A 7623-nucleotide genomic window follows, 5' to 3' on the forward strand; every position below is an offset into this window, starting at 1 on the left:
GATTGTTTCTCTGAAGGAAGCAAGAATTAAACCTGCCCCTACCCAGCCAGAAGAGATTCTGCAGTGTGACAGATACCATGGCTCAAAACCCAGAACCACTGGCTGTTAGCTGAAGAATATTATCTCCAACAGGGTCTTCTTTTCCTTAAAATGTATTTATGACATATTGCAGTGTTTGCTTTAAGTCACTGTTTAACTGCACAGTAGATTCTTTTTAATGAATTTGCTTGCTGGACTATTTCTAGAATAAGAATACATGTGTGACTAGTTAAATAAAAATGTGAATAATTTAGAGTATATTTTTAAATATTTTTCCAGATTCTTACATGGATATTTAAATCAGAGCTTTAATGAAAACTTGTTTCCAGACCAGCTACTGTGGACAGGCACGTGACTGCAAAATAAAACAGTGTAAAGTTTCAACCATGACATCTGTCTTGGATGTTAATGGGTACCAAATAAAATCAAACAAGGTAACAGTTCAGCTACCTGAATAAGCAGTGGATGAAAACACACAGTTCAAGAACACACTTTCAAAGCAAAGTGGTAGAGATTTTCGGAGATGTTTGTCTTTTCTGTTCCCTGACACTGTTATTCAGCCCACACAGCCACCAGAGTGTTCTCTGCAAACAGAGAGCAACTCAGAGCAACATCCCAACATGTGCAAGACATTTTGTTCATCACGCTCTAGAGGAAACTTTCAAGACAAATAGGGAGCCAGCTATGGGTGGTCTTCAGAACTTGAAGAGGAATGTGTTAGAGTAGCACAGCCCTGGAAAACATACCTATAAGGGTTAACATATGCATTTACATCTGTACTATAGGCTCAGCATGTGCGTGTGATAGTCACATCCAACCACGGATGCTGGAGGGCAGTTAAGTACAGCACGTTGCAAAAACATAAGCTTTCTTCTCATTTCAAACAGCCAGCACACCAAGTTCAGCATCACTCTCCATTTTTCTCAGGCAAATTGGGAAAGAAGAAACTACAGATATTTTCAGACAAACTGCCCACTAGCAAAACTTTGCCATTATTTCACCAGTTCTTATAGACTACAGGTAGCCCAAGGTAAGATACAAAATGTTCTTTGCCATTACAATAGTGATGTGTAAAAAAGAATGGACTGTAGATGTCAAAAGTTGCAGCACAATGCCACCCACACTTGTCAGCTGTGCTTATTTTCCTTTAAATTTTAATTCTTCATGTCACATTGTTGAACAAATCCAAATCTGGGTACCTACTGTACTAAAAGGTCATTAAAATATAAAATTATTACAAATGCAGCATGGTGTAAATTTCTGCAACTCATAACTCTTTGACCTTCACAAGAAAAAAAATCCATTTTTTAAAGACTTGAGGTTAAAGAGTTCATGCCAAAGTTATTTCACATACCTGTTTTTTGATTGTTGCAGAAGAAGCACTTTACAACTGCTCTCCTAAAATCAATATTGCTGACCTTTCAGACTATGAACCCTGTCTAATCAAAGACACAGCCTTCTCACTGTTTTTTTTTAATTTTAACTGCTTTATGTGGATGCTATCCATAACCTGTGAAGTGACAGATTTTTGTTTATAGTCCTGATACAATTTTATACAAAATGCCAGCATAATGATAATTTCATAGTGAGATATCTGCTGCACTATTAGTAGCCCTATATAGAACTGAAGAAAACTTGAAACATTTGTGCTAGTGCTGATCAGAGATTCCAGAGTAAAAATAACTACCTTAGTCTGGAGCATTTAAGAAACCACATTTTCCAACTAAATTAACTGTGTCTGCATTTGTTAGGTTTTAACACACATTCTAAGAACCCTATACAAAATAGACATGAGGTCAGGTAACCTAAGGGCACAGTAAAGTTTGTGAGACAAAGATTCCAAAGTAAATAGTGTGATTTGAAAATGTGAAAAGCGCTTTTCTATTTCTCAGATGCAGTTACATTCAGCTTTTCAGCAGAACCTCAGTGAAGTTCAAAACTGAGCAGCAGATAACTTTTAACACACAGCAGCTGCAGTCCCAGTGCTAATTAACAGCCTTAGACACTTTCATGAAACCCCACTGGCTCCTGATTTATGTGCCTGTACTGTAAAGCCTCTGATTCCTAAAGCCAAAATAAAATATGGTCTGTGCAGGAAACTGAAATCTCCCTGGAGCCCCAGAGCAATGCCATGTTTCAGTCGAAGATTTCAGGATTCCTGCGTTAATAACACCACACTGAGGAGCTGGTCGCAGAGACGTGCTTGCGCATATGCCGCTGTCATTAGATCACCCATTTGTTTGTATACAGATCTCAGACTTCCAAGCTTAGGCTAATTTTAGCTGGACTCAGATGATCCTGCCAGACTCACTATCCCTCACTTTGCTAATTATTGCTCAGCACTCTGCTCCAGCTAACTTACCTTTTTCACTGACTGTGAGTTACTGCCAGGGAGGAAGCAGTGAGTGTTGCTTGGGGGGACCTCCTTGTATCTTCCTTGCTGTGTTTTAGGCAGTTTGCTGGGTGCAATCCCATTAACGACTGCTGAAAGGATGCTGCTGGTCATGAGAGGAGTCAGGGTCTGGCAGAATAGACAGATGGCCACCACTACGGCCAGAAGAAAGGGTCGAGGACGACAAAGCCTGCGGCACCTGGGGACTCGCCCACAAACCATGGCCTCTTTGGCGTCCTCACTTCACCCTTTGCCACATTGCAGATGCAGTCCAAGTAGCCACGTCTTGCCAGGATAAGAAAAGTCAAAGGCACCCTTTACCCAAAACTAGCAAGAGTTGTCCCCATTTCTGCTGCTGAGAGCTCTCCTGGTGCTTGGCAAGAAGTTGCGGGTCACAGAGGAGCAGAGGCTTGGGAAGTGTCCTCCCATGGGGCTACAGGAACAACCTGTGAAAAAACAAGAAGTGAGCAGCAGCAAGCAGCAGCGTGCACGGGGCGTTCTGCGAGGAGCCGTCACGATCCCGTCCGCACCGTGCTCTCAGGAGCACAGACCTGCCAGCAGACAGGTGAAGAGCAGAAATCTTCACTCCCTTTGCAGAAGGGACTCCTCAGCCAGACAACAGTATCCAAGAAAGCAAGAGGTTAAAGCTTAACGTGTCCTGTCCAGAGCTGAAAAGAGTAAGAGAGTGTACCAACTTCATGAACAATCATTTGCTGTTTTTTTCTCTCTTGCATTCTCAATTCCCACTTTGTTTTTACCGTTTCCTTCATTCCAGTCCTTTTAAATTGCCTCCTTCCTGTCAGCATGCACAGCTTTCTCTCTAAAAGTGATCATTTATCTGAAAACTGACAGACTATGAAGGTTTTCGTTTGCGAGTTTAAAGTTAGGTTTACTTACTCGGTTCTTATCCTGCTAGAAGTTTTCCGTTCTCCTCTAATGGGCTGCTGATTAAAACCACTTGGAACAACCCTGGCTCATGATCCCAGCTCGTCTCACACACTCAGAAGGCAGGCATACACACATACACACGCCATCTGAAGCCAGTTGGACCACAGATTTCATATAAATAAAGGCTGGACTGCTCAGAGGGCGGGGCTAAACTAGCTCCGCTCCGAGCAGGCACGGGGTTTGGAGACGCAGACGGAGATCTGGATGGGGAACAAGAGGTGTCCTTGCTCACACCACATGCCTCGAAGCCACCATCACTGCAGTTTTTAGAAAACTGCTGTTACAGCAATCAGCCTAATTGAAACAATATTAATGTCTTGCAGGCAGTAGAAATCTGAGTAGCAACTGCAATATTTTAACCCAGATTAACAAAAATGTAAAAGGAAGCAGATTTACTTGGATGTGTCACTGACAAAGCAGTTGTCAGTAATTTTCTGTAGTAGATATAACAGCTCACAGCAGTGTATAAATAAAACTTCTTACTGATGTCAAAGAGGGAAAGAAAGGAGGGTGGACAAAAATACTCCAATCAAAGCACTTAGTATCTAAGCCTCAGAAGGTCTTGGTTACTACTTCCCCCTGCTGACACCGGACAGGGACGAGACAGATGGGAACAGTTAAGGAACCGCATTATCTTTATAGACCTAAATGTCTCATATAGCCAAGTTTTTTTACTTAAATATATCTATATACAAGTCATCTATTTTACCCTCCATTCTTGGTTATTTTTGAAAAGAAAGAGTTCTTCCTATACTGCCTCCTATATAAGAAATGAGCACTGTTATATTTTTGAGCCAATCTACACAATTCAACACCAGCAACAGCATTAGTGAGTTAGAGGCCTATATACAGCAATGTAGATTTGTTTGAAGTGTTGATGTTTATTCAGCTTTCAAATCCTTTTTTTCCCCCCTCACAATAAAATGATCAGTTTGGACACACAGAAAAATGCCATGAACATCATTTAGCACCTCGCACAGAACCTCAACTGTCACATATACTGCATTTTAGTTTTCTGTCTGGGGCTGCAGTTGTCTAAATTAGACTCCTGGGTTAACCTGAGCAGGAAAAGAGTGCAACACTTGCCTGTAACCTCCCATGATAGGTGTTTGCCATCCACACAACTTCCATCTCTGCCCTCTGGAACATGATGCTTGAGCCTCCTCCTTCCCAGCACACCAGTTCACATCCTCAGGCCCTGCTCCAGCCAGGCTGTGCTGCACAGCCTCTGGTGAGCCAACAAATCTGGTTGGCAGACGTCAGAAAGCCATGGTTCCCTGCAGCTGTGGGTTAGGTCTCCACTGTACAACGGAGAGGAGCACCCAGGGAACCAGCACATTCAAAGGAGGATTGCAGAGTTGCTACAGCCAGCCTGGGAGCCACAGTAACCCCATCAGCAGAGGAGGAGAGCATGGTAGAGTTGCTTTATTGTTTTAAGATATTGTCCTGTGGGTGGAGGTGACATTTACATGGCTGTTAACTTCTCCCACATTCTTAGTGAGAGGATTTTAGTCAGAGCTTTACGTGCTATTGCTAGAAGACTTGATTAAAACCAGTTTATAATAAAGATTTGGATTAATGGTCACTTCATAATGTGGAGAACATACACCCTTGGAGAGTCCCACACTAGAACAAAGTAATCCTCTGTCCTCACCCCTGCTCTCTCTGTTACCTTCAGCACAGCAAGTAACCATGCACTCCCTCCAGCCCACCATTATTTTTCCCCTTTCAGGCCCGTAAGTGGAATCTTATTCCTCCCATTTTCCCAAACATCTCTGAGCCAATTCATCCTTCCTGCAACCCCAAAATTACTTTTGGGTCCCAAGTCTTCATGACAAGCGGGCAACTTTTACTCATTTACTACACCAAGACTGATACTGCAAAACCAGAGATGAAGGGATATCAGCAGAGGGCAGGCACATCACTCTGCCTCCTGTGCAGTACTGGGGATCAGCCTTCTGTTCATCTGCCTTTCCCAGATGTTCAAAGGAGTGAGCTGGCTTTCCCCCTATGTTTTGTGGTTTCTTTTCATGATGTAGCATGTAATGCATATTTCTTAAGCTATAAATACTTCTCTCAATCACAGCTAGAGTGCAATGAATATGACTCCTGTCATCTTTCGAATCAGGATTCCACCACATCTCTGGGCTTACACGTCTACTGACTTATCTGGTCACATTCTGACACTTCAGAAATTAAACCAAGACTCTTAGGGGCTAAGTATTTATACTCACAGGTATCCATACATATTTCAGAATTTGTCACAGAAAGCTTCACATCTCCTCTTTTGACATACAAAACCAATGTAGTATTCATTTCCTAATTGAGATTCCCAGATCTGTTTTTCTCACTGCATGGATTAGGGCTCTGTAGTCTGCTCACCTCTCTCTACTCCTCCCACTCACTCAAACTGCTTGCCTGGATGCTCCCTGCAGCAGCCGGCTGCTGTCCTGCTCCGCATGAGGCATGATCCCGCAAGGATCGCTTCTGCCAAAACCAACCGACCATGACTGTCAAGAGTGATCTGCGGTGCTTGCAGCCAGAATCCCTGTGCCATCTGCATCATCTGGAATAGACTGTAAGTGTTTAAAGACACTCTGACACAGAAAAGGTGAGAGGAAAGTCACAAGAATTGCTGAATATTGCCAGGGACTAGAATTTGAAAGGATTTTGCCAATATGCCATTCAGACATCTAATGTGCACCATTCATCATCTCACTGGGGTTATAAGCAACCTGGCTCATACTCACACAGCTTTAATTTTACACAGGTCTCTGTGTTTGTTCAGTGGTGAAAGCTGGTGACCACTGAAGAATGATTTCTATGATTTTTATGATTTTCTAAGTAGTGACCTGGACAGATAATTGCCAGGAGCCAACTAAGAAGAAAATATTAGCGCCGAAAGCTTGCAGGAATTTAAGGCCAGCTGAATAGATTCATTGAATGCATGCTTAACTTCACTCAGAGATCTAACATGAATTATTCTGCAACTCTGAGTAAAGTTAAGTCTAGATATAAGTGCTTGTAAGATCAGGTCTTGATATAATAAAACCTTTTTACGTCAATAATTTCACTATATAGAGGCTGCGAAGAAGAAAATATGTTTAAAAACCTTTTCACAATTGCTCTTTTCTAGAGCAAGTTTCAAATTTCAAAATATAGTGCTCTGGCAACCATTTCAGTGATAAATGAGCTCACATGAAAAGTAATCTCAGACACATCATTTCTAAATTAACTGATAGTCAAGTCCTTGTAATCATGTCTGTCATCTTCACAGTGCAAACCTACATGCAATTTTCATTGTTTATGGTCAACTCTTTAATTTCTTTTTTTATTTTCTACCATACTAAATGTTATGCCAAGGGCCATAAATTCTCACTAACTTTAAAAACTGGATAAAAGCTTTATGAACAATAGGCATTAACAGCACTGTAAATACTCAAGAAAGATATCTAGTTAAACTCTGCTGGAAATGCCTGCTCAGCTGCACTGTACATGATTTTTTACTTCCCCCTGAATTCAATCCAGATTGCAATTAGATTTGCAGTGTCTTTAATCCTGTGTGTGGTCCCATTATAAGCAGTGAATGGGGAAGACTGGCACAAAGTGAAGAAAATAGGAGAAATACATTTCGTTACTGCACGTTGAAAGATTTGATACTACGGAAGTTTAAATTAATCCCAGCATAGTAAAAACTCATTCCCATTCATGGAACCCTGTAAGCCTTAACAGTATTGTGATTTTGTTCCACAGAGTACTCCAGAGAGCAAAGATTCACATCTTAATCCTGCTTTGGCTCAGCTCTCTGATCCTGGCTAACAGCGAAGCAGGCTAGCAGAGAAAATTCTGCAAATCATTGGAAAGCAAAACAGTTGATACTAATGGGAGAAGAGTTTTAGGGGGGACTCACCCTTTGGTTTTGCTTCTCATTATGGTTCGATTTATTTAATATTTTGTCTTTAGCTAAGAGGCAATATATTACCAGGACTACACAAGTAATGTGTTTACTTCTGTTACCACAGGATTTACAGTCCATATATACATATAGTCGATACCTAGTCCACTTTAGATCCTTAGTCTGTAAATTTTATCAGTGTGTTAAGAACTGTGATTGGTGGATATTTTGCCCCAGGAAAGATGCTGTTGGGCCTGCAGTTCCATGGGCAGATCAACCAGTCTAGTCATTCCCTGCCATGGGAAGGGGCAGGTCTTGCTTGCTCCCCTCTGCTCCTGCTCTTTCCCCT

The sequence above is a fragment of the Mesitornis unicolor genome, unplaced genomic scaffold (genome assembly GCF_000695765.1).
Source record: "Mesitornis unicolor isolate BGI_N332 unplaced genomic scaffold, ASM69576v1 scaffold3152, whole genome shotgun sequence".
Classification (NCBI taxonomy): domain Eukaryota; kingdom Metazoa; phylum Chordata; class Aves; order Mesitornithiformes; family Mesitornithidae; genus Mesitornis; species Mesitornis unicolor.